The 24,109-nt window shown below is 44.7% G+C and overlaps 1 protein-coding gene across 1 annotated transcript in view; it reads right to left on the bottom strand.

Moving 5' to 3' along the window:
* The window catches only part of DESI2 (desumoylating isopeptidase 2), an 88,165-nt gene that overhangs the window by 8,422 nt on the left and 55,634 nt on the right, over positions 1-24,109 (bottom strand). The gene's annotated exons all lie outside the window — the stretch shown is intronic.

A 24,109-nucleotide genomic window follows, 5' to 3' on the forward strand; every position in this document is an offset into this window, starting at 1 on the left:
CGCTGCTGCGAATAAAAAATTCTGTATCTGACTTTGGGTACTTGCTCTGCATGATCATTGCCCCAGCCTAGAGCAAACTGCACGTGACTTACGAGTGTAATTCGTAACATTTCAGCTAAAGCCAATTCAATCAGCTATTAGACAAAACCGCCAAAAGAGCCCCACTAAAGTGCCCGATCTATACAGACATTGGGAAAGCTGGGTGCAACTAACATGCTACTTCTTCTGGGCACGCTCTGCCCCCATTTCAGATCAGAACTTTTGTGGAAGTTGCATGTGTTTACAGCCACCAGTCAGGGGTAGTCTGTAGTAGAAGAGCTCTTCTCATAACTCCAAGTCCTTTCAGGGGCTATGGATAAGAGCTGTAAGTGACCCAGCTGTCATCTGTGTAGTCTAGTAGAAATACAGTTCAGACATGCATGGCGGAAGCCAAAAGTGAGAAATGGGTTTTGACAGTTTGGGTGCTATTTGGGGGGAGCTGTCAAGTCCACACCAGCCTTTCAGCTCAACCTACAAGTAATGCAGGATACAAAGAGAGCCTCTGAGCATCTTAAGTAATGCCATTTAACATTAAAAAGTCACTAAATAAAATACATAAGCAGTTCTTGGAGCAGGGCTGGAATGCAGAACTCCTCCTGTCCTGGTGCTTGCTCTAACCACTAGGCACCTTTAAAAAAGAGATTGTGCTCTCACTCAGCCCATCTTTGTGCAGATCTCTGTAAATCTATATATAGCAAGAATGTCCTGCTCCTGAAAAGTCTAGGAGACCTGCTGGAGGATAGAGCATGGATACAGCCATGAGCCTGAGCTGCCTTACTTCCTGAAAGTCTAAGCCTGGCTTGCCAGAGACTCCACAAGCTTATAAGCCCTCTCTAGGGCATGTCTGAAGCTTAGGTGCAGGTTACCTTTTCAGTATGATTTTCTTTAAAAAGCCATCCTCTGATTCTCAAACATTAGAAACATTAGGAAATGTAGAAATTCCAAAAACAAGACATCCAATTTACCTCGACTATCTCCATACATAGGCTTGAAGAAATCAGAGACATATTATTTAGTTGATCCACTGCAGGAGTTCATTTTCTGGGTAAAGCTTACTGTCAAAGTGCAGCTTTGCAACTGCCTTTAGACATGACCACACAGAATTTCACAAATTTCTGATTGGACAAACAATGTGCTGTAGGTAATCATTCCACATCTTATCAAGGGCCTGTTCTTCAGCCCAGTGAAGTCCATGGGAGTCTCTCCAAAGACTTCCCTGGGTTTTGGATCAAGCTCTGAGAACTGGTTCCTTCAAGGAATTGAGAGCTTACTGTACTGTGGTGGTATTCCATCATCTTGCCAGAAGGTGGTAGCAGTGCAGTCAAAGCATCTTACTACTCATGAGAAGACCTGAGTTCAAACCCTACTTTGGACTTATGCCGAAGGCTTCCTGCAGTTGATCTCATTCTAAAGTGAACCTGGTTGTTCTTGTTGTAGAGTACAAAGCAGCTGAATGTGATGTTAGCTACACTGGTCCTTGGGTAACTAGTGTGCCTGCTCGTGTCAGCCCAATAGGCTGCTTGGTTCAGGTAGCCCTCTGATTTAACCAACTTTCAGAATCGGGCCCCTCTATCATTTGGCCATTTCTTGAGAATTGAGCTGTGTTGGGAAACCTCTCACATCTCCATGTACAGACTGCACATGCTCATACCATGTTGCTGGAGCACACGCATAAAGAGAAAAAATATAGTGTGATAACAATGTGGCACCATGGGCAGATCCAGGATTTAGTTAAGGAGAGTACAAGAACAGTGACTGGCACTGCAGCCATCCCAGCTCCTATTTCCAGACACATGAGTGTGAGCAGCATAGCTGCTGAGTACATAAGTACCCAAGCCCTTGCCCCCCTCAGGAAGAAGGTAAGGTGACCACCTGTCTATAATTGGGTGGGACAGTCCCAAAATGGGAACATCAGGTCCTGGTCCCGGTTTGCATGCCTCCAGGACATCTGTCCCAGATTTCCAGTATCATCCACAGAGTTCCAAGTCTGTTCACTGTGGAAAAATGCAGAAAAATGTGGGTTTCCCTTTGCAGGCTGGCAGAGTTCCAGCCTGCAAGGGGCTGCAGGGAGCAGGACACAGTGGGTGCCATGGGCATGTGTGTGTGCACGGGCTGGGCCTGGTGGCACTGCCCAACCAGGACAGTGCATGGGGGCCTGGAGCTGAGGTGAGAGGCGGGACAGAGCCACAGGCAGTTTGTCCAAGGGGCGGAGGCGGGCAGCTCCCTGCTACTACGTGCACTCAGGGAGGAGGGCATGGGGGCATGTGCCCCCCAGATTTGTTTGTAGGACAGGGGAGGATGTGGGCTGTGGGTTCCCTGCCCTGCTGCCCTCCCCCAAAGAGTCCATGCTGGCCACATCACAGTGGGGGCAGCAGTGCAGAGTTGTACCCCCTGCTATTGCGGTGTGGGCAGGGGGTGCAGCGGGCAGCCCACATCCACCCCCCATGGGCTTCACTGGACTCTGCTCTGGCCATGCTGCTGGGGGGGAGGGGAGCATCATCTTAGGCCCCTCCCCTGGCAAAAATAAAAGTTGGTGCCTATTGTGAGCAGACTGACACACAGGAGCAGCAGGCAGGTACTTTTTTTTCCCTTTGAAGTCTACCAATCAGGTAAGAATCTTTCATGCCCTTCATGCTCATTGACATGTTCCTTACTTTCCCCTCCTATTCCCCTGCCCCCCACCCATGACTGCTGCTGTCCCTGTGCTCCCCAGCTGACCTGGGGATAGGAGGAGGAGGCTGCAGAGCTGTCCCTGCCCTGCTCCAGCCAGGCTGCATAGGGAGCAGGGCTCAGTTGGGGACAGCAGCCATGGCAGGTGGGATCCTCCTCTCTGAGCCAAACTCTGGGCCAGAAAGAAACACCTGGGAGACTGAACAGGGAGGAGGAAACTACTTGAGACCACCCACAGTCCCCAGTTGAGTGTAGTTCCCTGTGGGGCGCAGCTCGAGCAGAGCATGAGCAGCTCTGGAGCTGGCCCAGCCTGAAGTTGGCTGGGGACAGCAACAGTGGGTGGGGGAAGGAAGCGGAGATGCTACTTAGCATGGAGAAGGGAGGAGTGCTGATTCTTGCTTGTTTCAGGACTTCAAAAAAGTCCCTGACTGCTGCTCCTATGGCATTGACTGAAATGTAGGGGAAACTGTGCCATTCTACCCACTCCAGATCCATCCCTGTGCGGCATAATTATTACTATTCAGACAGGTACAGATTAAAATATAATGTTAAAGCTCAGTGGGCCTTACTTTTAATGCTCTGTCTGCAAAAGACAGAAATTAGGACCCTGGATTCCTGAGTTAATGGAGGTTGGATGTCTTGAGAAGTGGAATTTTACATCTATATTTCCTGACTACATTGATGGGCTTGTTTTAAATAAAATACTTGAAAGGGAGCAAGCACTGAAAACCACTGAGATACACCTGTGACCATAGCTTCACTTCAGTAAAGTTTTTGTGGAAGAATTAATTAAGATGGATTTGTTTTATAGTTACCGTGTAAAAACCTGTATTTCCACACTAGGAAATATAAACTAGCCTACAGGGACCAACAAAATAGACTGACTAGGTGGCAACATGCCATAAAGCTTGGTACAGATTGCCGTAAGCATGCAAGCCTTAGAAAAGGAGGAAACAAGGCTGGAAATGGCCTTCATCTTACAGTGTGCAGAGAATGACTGAGACTGGCAAATGATGATGAATAAGCTCAGCAGCTGGGTTGAGTTCTAGAAATCAGTATCCTAAAGCAAAGGGAGGAAAAGGTGAGAAGCTTTAAAAAGAATTCAAGCAAAGCAATCTAACATGTCCGGATTCCTTTGTGAAATCATTTTAGTTGCCCTAGTGCCCTGCCTAACCTAGGTCAGTGTCATCCATGTGGAATCTCATTGGAATAGCCCTTTTCCCATGTAAAGCAGAGTGAACATCTGGACTGCCAAAAGAAACCTAGGCAGCAGTTTAGAAATGGGAAGAAGCTGGAAAAAACAATGGCTCAGTAACACCCACGTTCATACTCATGAAAATGCTCAGGAAGGAGGCAGCTGTATCTCTATGCTGCATGGTAGAGGATGAAGCTACATGTACACAGGAGTCAATGTACTGAGAAGTCTGAGGAGAGAAGATTAAAGGTGAAAGATGAGGGCCACCTAGAACAGCTGGCTTATAAATTCGTGGGTAGTTTAGTATTACTTCAACTAGACAACCAGCCCTCCAGTTGAGAGGCTCAACGGCTGCAAATCTGATGAGGCAATATCTCGAACAAAATTAAGAGTCAAACCATTACAGGTTAGTTGTAAGGCAAGGCAGAAGTATCACAGTGCTCTTTCTGCTCAGAAGTCCTTGGGACTTGTATTGTTAAATAGGGCAAGCAGCTGCAGGATAACAAGGTAGGTAACAAGTGGCCTCATAACAGATGGCCTGTTGGGGAAGGCTCAGTATCGTTAAGACTGGGATTACTGGTGACATTGGAATAATGGATATTGTACCAAATGAATGAACAACTGTAATTCACTCAAGTTATTGCAATGGAACGAAGAGACATTCTTTTTTCCTAACAGGTGCTGCTGCAGGCCTAGTGGTTCAGAACAGACACAAGTCTCAGATTCTCCCTTTGAAGTGTAGCTTCCATGCAAAACACAACTAAGCCAATCCCTTTGTGTACTGTGATGAGCAATTCCCTCTTCACCAATTTCCTTTCCAAAAAGCTGACTCTGACACTCCATTTTTTTCTTTTCTCAACAGCTCTTCTCTACATAGAAGCAGAAGTTTGGAGAAGTTAGGACAGGGGCAGAGAAGAGATAGCATCCAGCAGTTTTTCAGTGAGAAAAGATGTGCTACCTCACACAAATAGTCAGACTTCTGCAAAAACAAAACAAAAAACAAACAATGAAAAGAGGTGGCAGGCTCGTTTATACTTAGGATACTTCTTACTTAACAACTGGATTTTGCTATAAGAACTGGGTTTCTCTTTGTTGTGTGGACCTGATAAATGGCACTGCATATTTTCATGATATTGCACACACAAGCCATTCTCAGTGTTATGACTGGGAAAATTTGGGCCAAATAGTATAAGCTGCCTTAGCTCCATTAACCACTGGAATACTAGCTGTTTATGCCAATTAAGGATATAGGCCTCTTTTTGAGAGGGTTTTTGTTATGTGAGGGTTTTTATAGAGGGTTTGCTTTTTATTTTTGCTTCAAATTCCTTACCAACCTGTGCTGTTAACCTTTAAATGGGGACAGATGTGGATGGAAGACAGACCAAGCATTAGCAAAATGCAGAAAAGACTGAAGTACTCAATGCCTTTTATACTTCAGTCTTCACAGGCAAGGTCAGCTACTGATTACTGCACCAAGCAGCACAGTTTGGGGAGGAGGTGAGCAGCAAAAGAACAGATTAGGGACTATTTAGAAAAGCTGGACATGTACAAATCTATGGGGCCAGATGGGATGCACCTGAGGGTGCTGAGGGAGTTGGCAGATGTGATCGCAGAGCCTTTGGCCATTATCTTTGAAAACTTATGAAGATTGGGAGAGGTCCTAGAAATTGGAAAAGGGCAAATATAATGCCCATCTTTAAGAAAGGGAAGAAGGAAGATCTGAGGAGTTACAGACTGCTGGGCCTCAGCTGATTCCCTGGAAAAATCATGCAGCAGGTCCTCAAGGAATCCATTTCAAAGCACTTGGAGGAGAAGAAGGCGATTAAGAACAGTCAGGATGGATTCACCAAGGGCAAGTCATGCCTGACCAACCTGATTGCCTTCTGTGATGAGATGACTGGCTCTGCAGATGTGGGGAGAGCAGTGGATGTGATATACCTTGACTTTAGCAGGACTTCTGATAGTCTCCAACAACATTCTTGCAAAAAAGGCTAAGGAAGTACAGGTTGAATGGATGGACTGTAAGGCGGACAGGAAACTGCCTGGATCGCTGAGGTCAACAGGTAGTGATCAATGACTCGATGTCTAATTGGCAGCCGGTATCAAGTGGGGTGCTCCCGGGGTTGGTCCCAGAGCAGTCTTTGTTCAATTTCTTCATCAACGACCTAGAAGATGGGATGGAGTGTGCCCTCAGCAGATTTGCGAGTGACGCCAACTGGGAGGGAGTAGTAGATAGGCTGGAGAGTAGAGTTAGGATTGAAAAAGACCTTGACAAATTGGAGAATTGGGCCAAAAGAAATCTCATGAGGTTCAGTAAGGACAAGTACAAAGTCCTAAGCTTAGGACAAACCAGTCCCATGCACTGGTACAGGCTGGAGACCGACTGGCTAAGCAACAGCTCTGAAGAAAAAGGCCTGGGGGTTACAGTGGACAGTAAGCTGATTATGAGCCAGAAGTGTGCCCTTGTTGCCAGGAAGGTTAACGGTATACTGAGCTGCATTAGTAAGAGCCAGCAGATTGAGAGAAGTGATTATTCCCCTCTATTTGGCACGGGGGAGGCCACATCTGTAGTACTGTGTCCAGTTTTGGGCTCTCACTACAGAAAGGATGTGGACAAATCAGAGTCCAGCAGAGTACAATGGAAATGCTTAGGGGACTGAGGCACATAACTTCTGAAGACAGGCTGAAGGAACTGGGCTTATTTAGTCCGGAGAAGAGAAGACTGAGTGGAAGGAGGAGGGGATTTAATAAAGCCTTCAACTACCTGAAGGATGGTTTCAAAGAGAACGGAGACAGACTGTTCACAGTGGTGGCAGATGACAGAACAAGAAGCAATGGTCTCAAGTTTCCACAAGGGAAGTTTAGATTAGTTATTAGGAAGAACTTTCTTACTAGGAGAACAGTAAAACACTGGAACAAGTTACCTAGAGAGGTTGTGGAATCTCCATCCTTGGAGGTTTTTAAGATCTTTAGATCAAAGCCTTGGTTGGGATAATTTAGTTGGGGATGGTCCTGCTTTGAGCAGGGGGCTGAACTCGATGACCTCCTGTTCCTTCCAATTCTAAGTCTCTATGAAAGTCATTTATGTCAGTTAATCACGTAGAAGGCAGCGTAGTTTTTTCCCAGTGCAGCTGCAGCTGTCTGGGTGCTGCTCTGCTCCCTTCACCTTCAGTGGGAGCCACCTGGTTCAAGCTTCCCGCCTACCCAGAGCAGTGCAGCAGAGGCAGGAATGGGAGGAGGGGTCAGCACTGGAGGTGAGGGGAGCAGAGCAGCACTGGGCCAGCTGAAGTGACACTGGGAACAGTCGCACTAGAAGCTGTGTGCACTGGCTGCAGCCTGGGCCTGTGGGCTGTTCTGCTCACCTTAACTCCAGCTGAAGTTGCTAGCAGCTGCTCCTGCAGCGCTGCACCATTCTGTGCTGGCAGGGGAGGGGGAAGCTTCAGCCAGGTGGCTCCTGCCCAGTACGTGGGGAGTTCTGGTGTGTTGTTGCAGGGTTAGGGTGCTGGCCCAGCCCGTGACAGTGCATCAAAATGCCCTTTGTGGCCCTCAGGCCCAGATACTTGCCCACCCCTGCTGTAAGAAGATGATGGCATATGTGGCCTTGGTGGAGTTTCAGATGAATGAACCTCCACTGTTATTCAGTTATTCAGTCCAGTGGTGATGCGGTTTATACTGATGGTGTGCCAGAGAAAGCATTTAGGTCCATTGCAAGACGTGGTGCCTCAGCAAAGCTGGGTATCAGGTAGCCTGTTGCTTGACAGACTCTGTTTGAGTTTAAGGGACTGTCTATAAGCCAGGACCAGTTTCTCCTCCACAACTACTTTGAGACCCTTCCAGGAAGGGTTTGAGGTCATTAATGATATATTTTAGGTGTTCAATCCAGGGGCTGTAGGTGACACCCAGAGTGATTCTCTTGTCTTTGTCCTGAGGTTGGTATTGTAGCAGATCAGAGTGAGGTCTGAGTCTGACTTTGTTGATTTGAGTAGCTAGAGTTTTGAGATTATATTGTGATTAAGTTGTATGCCAGTCAGTAGGAGCAGAGCAGATAAGTTTATAATGTAGAGCTTGGCTGTAGACAATGGCTTTAGTGGTACACTTAGGATGAAAGCTGGTGGTGTGAAGGTATCTATGGCAATTGGTTGTTTTCCAGTACAACATGGTAGCAATGTGGCAATTGCAAATCTTCCCTGTACTGTCTAAGAACTGAATTGATTGGGTGTAGTATTCCAGAGTTAGTTTGGAGGGGTAGAAGTTGCTAAAATCAATTAATCGAGTAATTGTTTTCCTTGGAATTAGAGAATTGCATGGTCCAGCCTATGAGTGGAAAGATTGGTGATGATGAAAGAATAATCTCTTATACTTCTATAACAACTTTGACATTCCCAAATTCTTTATAAACTTAACATATTCACTCAAATTCAAGACAAGGATTTCCCCTCATTTTAACATGGTGGGGAGAAGCCCCTCATCTTGGATTTGGGTAGAGGTAGGGACAGGGCAGGCAGTGACTGTGGCTCTGAACCACAGCTACTACCTGCACCCCCAGACCTCTCCCACCTCTGCCCCTCCTCTCAGCCTTGGCTCCCTCACTGTTCACTGCCTCTTCCTCTGGTCTCTCCCCTGCTGCCGGCTCTGCCCCCCGGCTCCTCATTTGCCCTGCCCGCCCCCCCCCCATGCTGCTTATCCTTGCTCTGCTGTGGTAGGCTCTGGCTGTGCTCCAGCCTGGGACACAGATCCCAGGCCCAGCCTGGCCCAGTAATGGCGCTAGCTGCATGGCAGTTCTAACCCCAGCTCCAGGGCTTGGCCAGAGCTGCCACTACTACCAGGCTTGTCTCTGTGCCCCAGGGTGGAGCAGAGCCAAAGCCTGCCAGAGCAGAGCAAGGGTAAATGACAAAAGGGGGTGGGGAAGACAGTGGGCAGAGGCTTCAGTGGGGCAGGAAATGGAGGAAGAAGAAGTGTTGGGCCTAAGGCTGTGGCAGGAGCAAGCGGTGTGTGGAGGCAAGGGGCAGCGGTCAAGCTGCTCTGCCTCTCACTGCATGCCCCCACACCAACTGCCCTCCATGGTCTCCCCCGCCATCTGCACCTCACTGCCTTCCCCACTGCCTGCTCTCTGCTACTGCTTTTCCCACTGCAGCCATGTGTGTGTAGCGGGGTGGGGGACAAATTTAAGGCACCCTCCAATAATTAGAGTCTATACATGGAAAATGTATACATTTATTTTAAAAATATGAATTTTCCACGTGTGTATAGAACCTAATTATTGGAGGGGAATCATCTTAAATTCAGGGTCATCTTGGATTCAGGGAAATACAGTGAATTGTTTATACAAGCAGCCTAATTATACCATTGTAATGATACCACTGTAATGCAGCCACATCTGGAATGAAATACAGTAGCTGTTTGACAGTTTGCCACAAAAACAGACAAATTTACAGCAGAAACTGCAGAAAATGCATGCCAATTAAAACCATAGGGGAATTAATGAATGCAGAATATCATATTAAGGTTCTCTACAGTGGTGTAGGTATACATGTTACTTAAAACAGACAAAAGATACAGCCTGTACCCCATACATGTTAACAGCATTCAAAATCCACCAAAGTTAGATGGAATATTTTCTATTCATTTAAATGGGCACTGGACAAGCACTAAATAAACAGATTCTTCCTAATGGTGTTTGTTTCTTAATAGCTGTTTCTTCCAGCTGCCCATTTTTAGTCCCATGCATCTCTGTACCCTGCCAACCATTAACTGAAGAATTTATAAACTTTTCTTCAGGAAAATGCCATTTCCACTAAGCTGTACTGAAGGCTTCACCACTGCAGGGCACATCAAGAGTAATTACTATCTGAAGAAATCCTGGATATTATTTGACTATAACAATATGCTAAAGTGGTTGCATATGCCTTAAAAACAAACCCTCACTTCCAAACTGTCGCATCTGTCCTTTGGCTTCCAGATTATCAAGGTCTCCCTGTTTTTTTTAACCAACTATCCCAATCAGAGTGCAAGCTCTGACTATATAGCCCTGGAAAGTCTGTGGGATCAAACCATTTATTAATGGCTAAAAAGTTGCTATGTTTGTTTGCAGCAAACTTAGCTTTTAGAGAGAATTTGATGAAAAGCCAACTGTTTTAGGGAAATTAGGACACTGATGTAAGTGTGCTACACACATCAGCAAGTCTGCCTTCGTTGGGAAAGGACAATCAGACAGCAAGAGAGAAACACACATGTTCCTGCAGCCAGCTCTTCAGAGCAGCTCTACCCATCAACAACATGCATTACATGCCAGTAAAACAAATTCCCTTTCCACAGTAAGACTTCAAATACCATTCAGAAGGAAAACCCTGGCACCCACTACACCAGAGAAATGAAAACATACCTCTGCCTGTCAACACTGAATGTACCTTAAGCTCAGCCCTAAATGGTTCTAACCTACTCTACTCTTCATGAGTCCACCAACCTAACTTAACCAAAAATGACAGCAGGCAGGGGAGAGAAATCCTCATTTAGATACAGCTCCATCTGGAAACCATTTAGGATCAGGAAGCACCAGAAAACTGCTAAGATTCCATTTATATGACTGCACTGGGTTCTAGACAGGCAAGATCCAATCTGACCCCTAATCCTGATAGTCCTAACAGTGCCAGCCACAGTACCTTGTACACCAAAGTCCTCCTTTAGCACCCCACAGCCTATAGCTATCATAGCTAAGAGGTTGCAGTGCCTTCCAGGACATGTTTTTCTTCAGATTCTCAAGCATTTTACAGGTTGATGGCATCAAAGCATGATGTGGTTACACTGTGGCAGCAGTACATCCTGGCATTGACACTCCCAGGTATACCCCAGTCACCCACCTGCTCCCACTCACATGCACCAAACCCAGAAATGTGCCACACTTCGAGACTATGGTCCCTGCAGTTCTTAAAAGTGGCTGATGGGGATGACCCTAGAGCAGCCTCACCAACAGATTTTCAGGTTTGAAGCACTTAGGTGAAACATAGCCAGGAGTGCCCTGGCTGGGACATTCTGCCAATCTGCTGAACCAGGCCTCAGAAAAATTCTCTGTCTGCAAATCTCAGCAGCAGCTGGTCTGACCAATTTTGACTCACCCCTAGACACCAGTTCTACTGAGGACATTACATTACCTTCCTATGTATGCCTTTTAGATTAAACTGAACTAACCCAGGCACTAGGACACTTTCTCCTTCTCCTGTGTCAACCAACTACAAGATCATTGGCTGTACAGATATCTCACCCCTTGAAGCAGCTTTCATCATGGGATCTGATATACTTTGAAGACATGAATTAAGCCTCACAACATGCAGTGAGAAAGAGAAGCGGGTTTTTTCAGTTTTACAAGTAGGTTGAAGTGAGACAGGGAGAAGGTTATTAAACTATTTATTTATCTTTGTGATTTATGTGCCACCCTTGCTAACAATGGCTCAAGGTGGCTTACAGTAAGAGAAACAATTTACAAGGGCAGCTAAAATAAACAAAACAAAGCAGAAACCCACTAAACAACATTTCAGCCTAGCTTTGGTTGCCAATAACAGGCCCAAATAGAAAGGTTTTGCAGTGCTTCCAAAAGATAACCAGGCTCAGGTGGGTCTTAAGATAATATAAGGCTAGATCTACAAAGGGATGTAAATGCAACAATGCCTAACTTTCAGTTGCCCAGCTCTAACATTAGAAACCTCAGCCCTAAGTGAAGTGCCAGAGTTCCCCAGACCCCAGAATAAGATTTGCAATATGCATTGTATGCATGTGGAAGGGAGAGTAGAGGGCCAGGATGATAGGGCCGCGTGTACACTACCCAATAACAGAAGGGTATGCCTGAGGTCATAATACCTGTCTCAAACTTAGGTGTCTGTGGACAGGTCTATACCATAATATACAAGAGCTGAACCTGGAAATACAATGGTAAAGATACTCCAATGCATACCTTTATGCATGCTCTCAAGACTTCCGTTTCTGGTATGCTTGATAAAGCCCCCCCGCCTCGCCAAGACAACACTGTAGTGTGTCCTCTAGTGTGTGTCTGGGTTTGGGATATGTGTGTAGGGCTGACTTGTTCTCTATCACCCAGTAAGTCAGTTGTAAAACGTCAAGAATGGAACATAGGAATCCTGCTTCCCAGTCTCATGTTCCAACTACTAGGCCAGTTGCTTTTGATCTTTTTAGACTCAAAGACCCCTCATGAAACTCTAGGTACCCCTCAGAAAAGACCAGCTCTTAGCTTTCACTTGTTTTTTAGCTATGGAAAAAATAATAGAGAAATTCTTCTATTGCAACGAACTCAGAAAGATCACAACAAGTCAGAATGGTTTTCATGTTATGAAAAATGTTATATTTAAAATCTCTGGGTTTATCTTGTGAAGAATGTGTCTTTGCTTAGCCAATGGTGCTAATACTGTACAGCACCCTTAGAAGGATAGTGTCACACAGCAGCCTGGTTGAGAATCACTATCCTAAACCACTGTGCTAAATATCACTGTGCTAAACCATGTTTATAGTGCTCTTCGTCCTAAAAGGGAAAACATAAATAACCTATAATGGAGTGTATACACCCAACATTAGAGCAGGGCAGGAATGGGTTAATGGTCCACCATAGAGACAGGAAGTTAAGTCTGCCCCACTCCTCAGGAACTGTCAGAAGTGGCAGCCTTAATTTTGGAATGAACACTGTCATTCCAAAACACCCTCCTGAATATTCAACACGGAGCTTCCAACCAAGGATGTCAGTGCTTGACTAAGCCTGAAAACCTCCTCAGAAAGGAATGTCAATAGTCCCACTCTAGAGACAAAGAAACTGCAGCACAGAGAACTGCACCCATGTTCATACACAAGCTCCACATTACAATGGGAACTAGTTCCCAAGGTCTCCTTATCCTTAACCCAAGCTTTGCCTCCCACACCTTTCAGAAATGTGATCAATGCTACAGGTGAGGCTACAAGAGTCATAGCAGAAGACATTAAAGGAATTTCTTAGCATGCATAAAGTTTGCTATAAAACTAGATTTGTTATCTCATAATAGGAATGGCAGAAGAGCGACGCATTTCAAAGACACTAGTTTTATACTGAACAGTGTTAATGGCTGCTATGGTGTTTTTAATTGCTCTGAGCCCAGGTGCTTGAAAGAGATATACTGTTCAGTGACTAGTTTCAATTATCTCCACATAACAGAACATGGAATTCTACAACCCCACCCCAGACTTCCTGTTTCTAATCTAAGCCCTTTAAAGCAACAGTTCCTAATACCCATCTTCGCTTTCTAGCCAAACAACTTAATAATGGCATTTAACAAACCTTATTGATATAACACAAGATTCCAGATAATTAAGATCTACTTAGTTAGCTAAACTAACTAACATTAAACTAACATTGTCTGATTAACCCAGTGGTTCTAAACCTTCTGGAATCAAGACACCCTTCAATAGGGTCAAGATCCCTCATTAGACTTGAGTTACCCCTCAAAAATGCCAGCTTTTAGTTTTCATTCATTTTTTGACTACAAATTTGCATGCGGATTCAGAGTCTCATGGGGTTGGACTCTTTTAAAACAGTCTGCAGCTGTGCACTTCTGTTTTGGTCACAGACAGAGTGCTTTCTGGAACCAAATCCAGTGAAAATTGTTACTTCTCTCTGCACCCCCCGCCCACTCCCAAGGTGGGGGGAGGAGCGGCTCCAATCCATCCACCCTACCCCACCCTCCAGCACTGACTGAGGAACCCCAAGAATGAGCTCCCTCTGCTCCCTTTCCCCCCTCCCATTCTGAAAACAGTGTCAGGACTGGGAGGGAGGAGTGGCACTGCTATGGAGACCAGGCTGCAGGCTCACAGCAAATAGCTGGAATCCCCAGCCCCCCGACCCAACAACAAACTTCTGTTGCTTCCAAGGGATCATTTCAACTCCTAGCACTTCCTGCAAAGCCTATGAGTTGCAACAGGGAGCTGGTCTTCTGTCTGTGCCGTATATGGCTGCTTGGGACACATTTCAGTGGCAAAAAAGGAGGTGACATCTTCCCTGGCAGCAGCAAACCTCCAGACACTGCCCCTGCACTTTGTGCTACGCTGTCCAGGGCACAGGACTCCCCAGTTATGCCTCCAGATAGAAGGCAGCCCCTTTGGTCCCCTGCCCTGCCCCTAATGAAGCCTTTCAGCTTGCCTGATCATCTGTTCCTGCTCCAAGAATAAAGAGTTCTGTGACTGACATTCTTTCCACAGGTGATTTTTTAAAATCACTTAAATCCAGACAGTCTTAAAAAGAAAGATTTAAAAAAGAGTCATTACATGGAAGCTCAACTCTGAAGTTAGCACACTTGGTTTAAGTTCAGTCTCTCTAAACAATTTACCTGGGTTTAAAAGAGTCAGATAGTCATTCAAAAAGTGGTTCAGGATATGTTACCCTTTCTTACCTTACTTTACCACAGTACTCTCTCAGAATAAGTTGCACATCCACAAGTCCACCTCTCTCATTGATTCCAGTTCCTTCCTGTTTCGCAAAGGTACATGTGATCCATGCTTAGCCCAACAGCTCTGGCTGTGTTCCAGAAGACCTGGACCAGTTGAACTAACAGACTGAACCTTCTTCTGCTTGCCCCATTATTTCAAAAAGGTAGGACAGATAAAAAAACTCCAGACTGGGAGGCTACTTCAAGATACAGAAAGTTGTGACCTTTTCTGTGGCACTTCAGATAAATTACGCATACTAATCAGAAAGAAATAATTTCCTCATTTCAAGATCAGAGCAGAGACAATACTTGAATATAGCACTGGCTCTTCTGTCACATCAGCCCTGCAGTACAGTTCTAACATGAATGCCCTTTAAGGTGAAATGAGTTTGTTCGTCTCAGCCCTGTTGTTAATTAATAAGGTCATCAGCTTGAGGATGACCTTTCTATCCAAAGGGCCAGTTTGGAGCAGCAGCAACAGGCTGGTGGGTCATTGATGATAAAGCAACATGGGGCAAAGGGGGCACTAGGTTATTGTACCAGGGACTCACCGGTCACTCTTCACTGATGATCAGGCACCTTGTGGGTCACACCTACATGCTGAGCAAATTGATCTAGTCAAAAGATGGTTAATCTTTGTAATGTGACAACATGCCCATTGCTGACTTGAGAATAAGCAGCTTCCTAGAATCATCCCAGTTCTCTCAGTGCCAGGACTGATTTATGAGGACTTACTTTTCTTGTTTCATTGCAGGCTGCCCTTTCCACAGGAAATGCTGTAGCAGCTGTTGTCATGCTGTTCAGAACAAGGCTCCACAGATCAGCTAAAACAGAGAACTTTAGGAACAGGGAAAGTCACTGGCCAGAAATCAAATGAATCATCCCCTGGTTGTGAATGGGTTGAGCAACTGAAGCTTTTCAAAACACTTTAAATCTAGGCCTCTGGCATGGCAACAGGTCATGTTTCCAACATGCTATACAAATTATATTAACATGAGACTACGAAGAACCTTAAGCAGAGAACCTTCACACTCTGCCCTTCCACCATGTGAACATGCCCCCATCCTGTCACTCCTAAGCACAACTATCTCAAGCAACATGCTCTTAGGGTAGATGTCTACATTGATAGTTATCCATGGGCTGAGGTTTACGTTCATGCTCCAGCCACCTGACCTTTCCAGGTTAATACCCCCTTACTCATATCCTGGGGCAAGCCTGCAAGCTCTGCTCTGCATTCAGCTATGCACTCATCTCAGTTTGCTATTTATTCTATACACAGCTGATTTGCAGTGTGGGTACAATGTATTGTGAGCTGCAGAGCATTCATCCAGGGAGACTTCTACCCTCAATTCCACAGTTTCCCAGTCCTGCATTTTGCTGTTTTATGGTACCTCCTTCCTCCTCCCTCTACTACCTAGAAGCTTAGGGTGTTTTATAGCTCCTAGTCTAACAATAACCCCCCATTTTCCTAATGAAATGCTTCAAACTGCCAGAACTGCTTAAAGTAAGCTCTGTTCTGCTAGTCTGACTGCAGTCCCCCTGTCACCCTGTTAATTAACCAGAGGAGTATAACTGAATTGTGGTCAACATCTGGAAAGACTACACCAGCATCAAGACTTCACTTGGATCCGTGCTGCATTTCAGCAGCACCTGCATGCTGCCTGAACCCACAGGCACCTGCAAGAGATGCCTGTGTGCAGAGAGGCCATTACATTTTTGTTGGAAATGGACACCCCACTCGTGTGTTACAAGGGCAGAGGTAGCAACAACTGATTGATTTTGGTGTCACATCCCTGCTCATCTTTGAGACCAGCAGGCCAGAGGTAGGTGGTGAACATTTATGAAGGAAACAACACATCAGATCATGGTGAGTGAAGGGGTGCACGTGGGAGGGAAAGAGAGAGAAATTATGATTCTTTTTAAAAGGGCCAACCAGTGGCTGAAGAGCCTGTTTCAGTAGCCAGGGCTCCCGAGTTGCCTTTTCGGTTTGGCACCCCATTGACAGAAAACATTTTGAAGGTCCCTGAATGAAAAAAGTGGCCTGTCCCTTCCAAGTTTGTGCTGGAGCATTTTAGAGCCCTCATAGCTGCACAATATATAATCAATGGGAGAGGTCTGTTGGTTTCTAATGTAAGTACTAACCTTGCTGATCATCTCAAAGTCCTGCTGCATGAGGAGTCTGAAACATTGCCTCCCAGGTTCATGTAAAGAACAGGAAGTATACTGTTAAATTGTTTATGCCTCTGAACCAGATTCCAGATGTTCCTGCAACTCTGATCAGCGCTGAACCTCCTTCAGAGGAAGGAAAAGAATCATTTGGACTTTGCCATTGAGAGCTTTGCAGATTTGTCTCTAGGGAAACTGTGACTGGATTTTAGAAGTACCACCAAAAAAGTCCCTCCGTACTAGGGTTGTGCGAAACAGCACCGTTCTGTTTCGCCTTGAATTTCAATGGTTCAACAGAACAGCATTTCATTTCAAATTTAATTTTGAGTCGAAACAGCTGTTCCCTTCCATTCTGTCGAAACAAAGAGGCTGTTTCAACATTTTGCTGGGGATGGAGCCAGCTGAGCTGAGCTGGGCTGCTTCCCCATCTCCTGCGCTAAATTGCGCGGGGGGTGGGAAGCCGTCCAGCTGGGCTGCTGCCGCCCCCAGCACAATCTAACAATGGAAAGTCAGCCCAGTTGGACTGATTTCCCATCCCCAGCCTATGGCTGAAACATTTCGACTAGCCTCCTTTTGTTTCGAGGCTATTTTGACAGCCTTTGTTTCATTCCAATTTTGCTGTTTCAACCTCAAAATTGGTCAAAACTGTGTTGAAATGAAATGGCCAGTGAAATTTCGCACAGCCCTACTCCCTATCTCCCCCCCAGCACAGCTTACATAGAGAAGAACTAAAAGGGACAGTGCAGGATTTCAGTGATTCACAGCAGTAGCAACTGCTATTTAACAGATAAACACCCTGTAGGCTAATTAGCAATTTCATTGTGGCAAATCTTTTCATTACACTTTAATTCATAAATACGTTGTTTATGCAAATCATAAAAAATGTATTAGAAACCAACTATAAGACTTTGTAATGGCTCCTGGAAGTCAACAGGAGCGCATGTGGGCACGCTGTTTTGGCGATATTACAAAATGTATATGCCTTTGCTTGAGTTTTTCAATGGCCCTGTTAGCAAGGAAGTGACAGGTGGGGGAGGGGAGAACAGGTAGAACAAACCACTGTGTAAGCCCTTCCCATGACTCCTGCCTTGAACAGAAGCTGATCAGACTGTGATTAAGCCAAAATCCTCTCTGGTTTCATTTGCCATCTACTAAATTTCTCCACTCAAATTTCTTCAGAACAATAATAAATGTGCATGGCAACACTTACTGGGCCTCCATGGCAAATTTCCACTGCAGCAACATCTGTGGGTTCGTTCTTGAAAAGAACTTTAGAGAACTGTCCTATGTCAGCTGCACAAAAAGCATCAAGGGTGGTTGCTCCGGCATTTCTGTGGCTTCAAGTACCATAACAGAAGTTGCATCCTGGGACTGCTTGGCAAAGACTCCCCTTCCTGAAGAACAGGATTGTGCAAGCCAACAGGCTTGTTGCACTGGCAAGTGCTTCATTTAGCACCTCATAGCAGAAGCATGTTATTGGGGCATGAGGGACTTCCCTGGTCCACATATTTCACTCCTTGTGCTTCCAGCATTGCAACTCAGCCTGGTGAAGGCCAAGCTGAGCAAGTTGCAACAAAATAGCATGGTAGTAGTCAGTGTCTTGACTACAACTGCTGAAATCAGGATGCTTGCTGTTTTCTTATTTTCACCAGGATGTAGCTACGTCATCTGAACAGCTTGTGGTATGTGAGGAGATCATGGTGGAACTGGCAAAACAAGAGGAGATTGCAGTCCCAATTAGGTATGAGCTTTGCTGATAGTTGCACTAGTAATGAAGAAGAATGATGGGCTAAATGCTAAAGAAAGTTATAAAGCCCAGTCCAGCTTCTGAGCAGCAGAGGAAGGAGATGATGTGCAAAAGGACCAGAAGACAAAGGAACTGTGGGACTGTCAGTGGAGGACTTCCTAGACTTGTGCCCTATAGGATGTGGCCACACTAAAACCACACTGTAAATGGCATATTTGAAGAGGTGTACAGCAGGTAATATTCACACCTGGAAATCAAACAGAACTTGCAGGAAAACATGACTACAGGATTTTCAGATAGCATGTGTATTAACAGTGGTGTGAGCCTGTCCCCATCTATCAGTACAGGCATATCCTTAGCTCTCCTTGCCTATTTAGACTGCAAACACAATATATGTCCCTAACACAAAGGGACTCCATGCTCAGTTTGACCCTCAGCACCATTGTAAAAAACATTATATGAAAAAGCAAAAGCAAACCTTCAGAACCACAGCTGGGTGAAATATCTTGGACAAATAAATACTCCTCAAAAATACAGTTTGTAAGTAACTGAAAATATTGACAAATTCAGATAAAATTTACTGAGTGGTTTTGGCTGAAACAGAAATGGGGAAATATTTTTGAAAAAAGCCAAATAATTTTGCTTTGACATTTTCAAACCAAAGCCTTTATCTTTTTTTCATCCTAAAATATGTTTGCTTAGCAATTTAACTTGATTTAATAATAACTAAAAAGTTTAAAAATATACATGCACACAACCTAAAACTAAATAATCCAAGCCAAAATGTTCGGTTTTTTTTCATTTAATGGGGAAAACAGAAATCTTTTCAGTCAATCAGAAAGAAAAAAAATCATTGTGATAGGGTAGGAGAGGGGTGGAGAGATGTTTTTATACTTTTGTTATTTGGCTCCCAAACTGAAAAACCAAGTATTTGCACAGCCCTGCCCAGAAACACATGCCTTCCAAACATTCCCAAGTCTCCTACACAGCCAAATAGACCCAAAGCAGGCCAGCTTCAAAGATTACATCAAACATTCCCAATACACAACTCTTCCATCATGACCTGACCCATACAGTCTCTGCCCCCAAAATACACCATCTAACATACCATTCATACAAGACAATAGGAATAAAACCTCCAGATTCAGGCATTCCCATCCCCTCCATTCATCTAAACACAAATTAGCATGCAGCACCTTGCAAGTGCCTGCCTATACAATAGATGGCAGCACCATGCAGAGATACTGGGCCAGTTCCCAAACAAGATACAATAGAGCTGTGTTAGTACGGGAAGTGGGGAGGTGCAGGTTACCTCTGCACAACTCTTTCTTGGCAGGTTCTGATCAGAACAGACAAAGCAAATGCCATTTTCTCTGCTCGGCAGTAGGGAGGTAAGCATCAATAGAGCAGCGGCTCTAAAAGCCTTTCCAGACTAAGTCCTGCAAATCCAGTCCTCTCAGCTCACGTGCCTTACCTCCACTACATGAATGAGTCACTTAGGATAAAATTCTGCTGTTTTTGATATATGCATGTGCAGGAAAAGCCCTGCTCCGTTATCAGAATCACATTTTCACCAAGATGGTACACAGAACCAAGCCAGTCCTCCAACAGGAGAACTGATCTCACATATCTTTTTGTCCTTTCTCTATGACAACACAACCTCTGTCTGCATAACTTGTGGCAGAGTCGGCCCTCAATCCATGTGACCAGATGGCATCCTCCAAACTTCCAGCCAATCAGCCACCAGGACAACATCTGCATGGAGGCTAATTAATAGGGCCACAGCCAAATAGGGAAATTAAGGAGGCCAGCAGAGTCATCTAGTGCACGGCCATCCATCTGAACCTTATGGCCTGCCAGCTTTCTTTTTGTAAATTATTGTTAATACTTAAATTGCCAGCTGGCTTTTGGGCCATCTCATCTCCTGCTGGAAGAAATAGTTGCCATTGACTGCCTAGCTCTGTTCCTGATTCTGGGTGCTGTGAGAGCACCATAAACTGTAATCTCACTGGATATTTCCTTTCTCCTCCTGTTCTGCCAGCCTGTCTCTGTCCCCTTCAGTTCCTGTCCACACCACCCCAATTTCTTCCCCTCTTCTTTTCTGGTGTCTTCTCTTGACTCAAATTTCTCCTCCCCTGGCTTCCATCCTTCTCCCCCAGTCCAATTCCACTCCCACCACGGCTCCTATCCCTTCTTACTCTGTAAGTAAAAACTCTCAGCCTCCTTCAACCCACCTCAGCAACATCTGCCCCCACCTTCAACTTACCCCTAACCTTGCTCCCCTTCCCTATTCCATTCCTCATCCCACTACAGTGCAGTGTGGCCTGCTTCCATTCTTCTCTTCCTTGCTGCCTGGGCCTAACAGTAAGAAAACTGAGAGCACAGGAGAGGAAGTCTCCCCATTAGCAGTTTTTTAAAACTTTATTTATTAACAAATCCAATTTCTGAAAAAACAAATTCAATGTTTAAAATACACCCATTTCCCTAAAATATACATAAAGATGGATATTTTTCTTCCATCAACAGTGCTCCCTTAACTCAAGTCAAAATCCACAGAAGTCCTGTCGTCTTCTCTGTCTTTCAGTCTCTGACAGTTCCTTTATGTTCCAGGAAATGTTAAGTTTGTGTGTTTCTTCATCTTGATATAACAATTCACCCTCTCTTTTTCCTCAGAGCTCTGCATAATATTGTTAGAAATGGAGAAATGGAGTATTGTTAGACATGCACAGCTTGCATCTTGCACCTGATAAGGAAGAAACACTGCCAAGGACTTTGTTCCTTGCCCAGCCTTGCCACAGCTTTTCTTATACTAAATCGCAGACTCTCCCCCAGCTTCTCCCTAGCCTTTCTCATGCAGATTACAGAAGCTGGAATGTATGTAGTGATGTAACCACATGTATGCTTGTATGAAACGGAAGTGAGCTGTAAGAGTTCCTGTTTCTGCACACGTGCCCAGGAGGAAAAAGATAAATACAGCCTGCAAAATTCCTTGGTGGGTTCAGAGTAATCTGAGTTTTTGACTCTGCTCTGACCCTATTTGCAAAGACACCTTTTGTGCCATCTAATGAGTGTGTGTCTGTGATTTTGGTGGCCTCCAGAGAAACGAACCGCTTTAAGCATCAGTATGAATCTCACTTTCTTATACTCATTTCCGCTTTTAAAATTTTGAACGTATTCCAAATTTGCTCCTAACTGGGAACTTGCACTTTCCTCCAGTATTCAAAAGAGCTTCTCAAATTTTCTGGCGTGGAGGAGGGTGGGGTTTTTTAAAACAAAATCAAAGAATTTCCATCAAATTTCTAAGCAAGCATCTTTCCCGTTAGCACTTATGATAGCACCAGATAGAGCAATTTGGGAGAACATCTTGCTCAGTCACTGTAAACCCAAGCTGCTCAGAGCAGATGAAGTCTTTAGAAAAATGTAGTAACCTATCTCTACTAAGCATGTGTGAAATGAGATTTTTTTTCATAATCATAAGTTGAACAAATCTGGACAAGTTTTTGCAGATATAGTTAGTGTCTAATTTTCTGAAGAGTGGTCTCTCTCATTTTTGATACTTTGGAAGTATGAATTCCTAATGTGCATGGGACACAACAACAAATATTTCTTAAAACCTGCTGGTTTTGTCACTGCTGTCCTAAACTCACATTAGACCTAATGATTACCTAACTCTCACCTGATTGAACCAAGCTGCTGAGATCTGAGGTGTACTACGCACCTGATTTGTCTGAAGACTGCAGAAGGGAATGCCATAAAAGGTAGAGTAAGTGAAAATCTCATAAAAATAAAGGATAAAATAGAAGGCTTAGTTCTTCAGGTCAACAATTCCTAATATTCATAGCCAGCCACTTTTCCAAATAGTGCAGGAAGACAACAACAAATTGGCTATTCCAGTATTCCATGAACCTCTCATTTCCCAAAAGGCTCTCCCGACACAAAGCTTAGTACAACCTACCTCCTCATCTCATTCCATTACTGTAACCACAGCTCCCATTCCATGTAATCTGAAGAGTATGAAGCCTGTTATCTTAAAGAACTTATTTTTCTTTTTTCAATTTTTACTTTCTTTTTTAATTAACCAAAAGATGCTCCCTCCTCTATGCCTCCCCCACCTTTTGATTATTTTAGGGTGTAAAAATGTATGACCCTCATGCACCCAATTGCAAGTAGTTGTAAAGTCCCTGCAAGGAAAACACCTGAAAGAAAGTTTAAACAGCCTGAAATTCATATTTATGAATGCATCTCCCAGGTTCTATATAGAGTGCTAAAACTACTTTCAGCTGTCAGTTTGAAAATTATTTAATACGTGTTGTCAAACTTCTACTTACCCAACTTCTACTTCTTTTAAGGCCTTTGTTACCTGTGCTGGGTATGGCAGGAGGAGAATGAGGAGGAACTGCTACACAACAGCAAAAATTAAGGACACTTCCATTAACCTTGAAGTTCTGGCTTGCAGGTGAGAATTTGTTTTCAATATAGAAATATTTAGTCAACCAAGTTCTGATTGCACTACTGTGGATAAAGTTTTCTCATGTCTGTAATCAGACAGACATCTCATTAGATTCCTTTCCATGGATTAAACTACTGATATTCTGTTGCATTAATCTGATGATATGACTTAGTTCAATATTGCTGTTAACTTGTTGCTTTGGTAATTGAACTGCTTAACACTTAGTTCAGTTGAGCTCTAATGTTATGTTTCTTTTTTTTAATTTTAAATCAAATGCATACAAGGAAGAATACTGAATAATCTCTTCTTCAATAGACAAGCTGAACCACAGTCATTGCGTGTCTGGGGACGTCAATGCACCTACTTACTAGCCTGCCCAGTTCCTTTCCAGATTAACAATAGTCAGAGGTGGGCAATTATGTTTGGCAGAGGGCCGCTTACTGAGCTTTGACAAGCCATCGAGGGTGGCATGACAGGCATCCAGGGGTAGTTAAATATTAATTTTCTAAATTTTTTAGGGGCCCTGCATGCTGGATAGAGTGGCCTAGTGGACCGCATCCAGCCCACAGGCCACATTTTGCCCACACCTGCCATAGGTGCTAACATTTATTGCATATATAGAATTATACAGATTTTTTTCCCCACAGCACTCCTTCTTCATCCAAAGCACAGAAAGGACCTGTTCTGCTCCATGGATGAAATCAGGACTGCATATAGTGACAGGAGACTGCAGGTCCCTGGCCTCAGCTGCTGCAGAAATTAGAAAATGTAGAATGATTTTATCTCTGTCTCTACCACAGAATGGCTAAGAAACAGAGGTGTAACTAAACAGAGTTTGCACCCTGGGCAAACTCCTCTGGAGAGTGATGTGGAAAGAGGTACCACTGAGTAGGAGAGGGTTGCCGAGAGTTGGGGGATGGGAGGCAGAAGCAGAAGTGCTAACTGCTCCAGGGCCTCAACCCCCTTCCTCTCCCTTCTCACCACCTCTCTGCCATTGCAGCAGAAGCACAGCGCCTCTGCAGCTAGCTGGAACTACTGGTGCTGGCACAGACTCCCTGTGGGGGGTTCCATTCTGGGGGTGCCACTAAGTTGGCACCCAGGGCTGGCACCTCACTTGCCCAGCCCACATTATGCTACTGCTAGACAGAGCTGGACACTGCATTGAAAACCAAACTTCCTTGAATGGCTACTAATTGTGTTCTCCTCGGGTTCAGAGGTCTTGACTTGAGGCCACAGGATCTGAGCACTCAGGAACTGAGTGTAAGGGAAGTCTATTTGCTCCAAGCCCGGCTCTCATTAAGTGCTCTTAAAAAAATCTGGTTTTATACAGCTGAAATCGGGCATCTCAAACATCTGTCTTTGAGCATTTTGGCCTTAATCTCTGTGCA

The sequence above is a fragment of the Crocodylus siamensis genome, chromosome 2 (assembly GCF_052110815.1).
Source record: "Crocodylus siamensis isolate JL-2025a chromosome 2, ASM5211081v1, whole genome shotgun sequence".
Lineage (NCBI taxonomy): Eukaryota > Metazoa > Chordata > Crocodylia > Crocodylidae > Crocodylus > Crocodylus siamensis.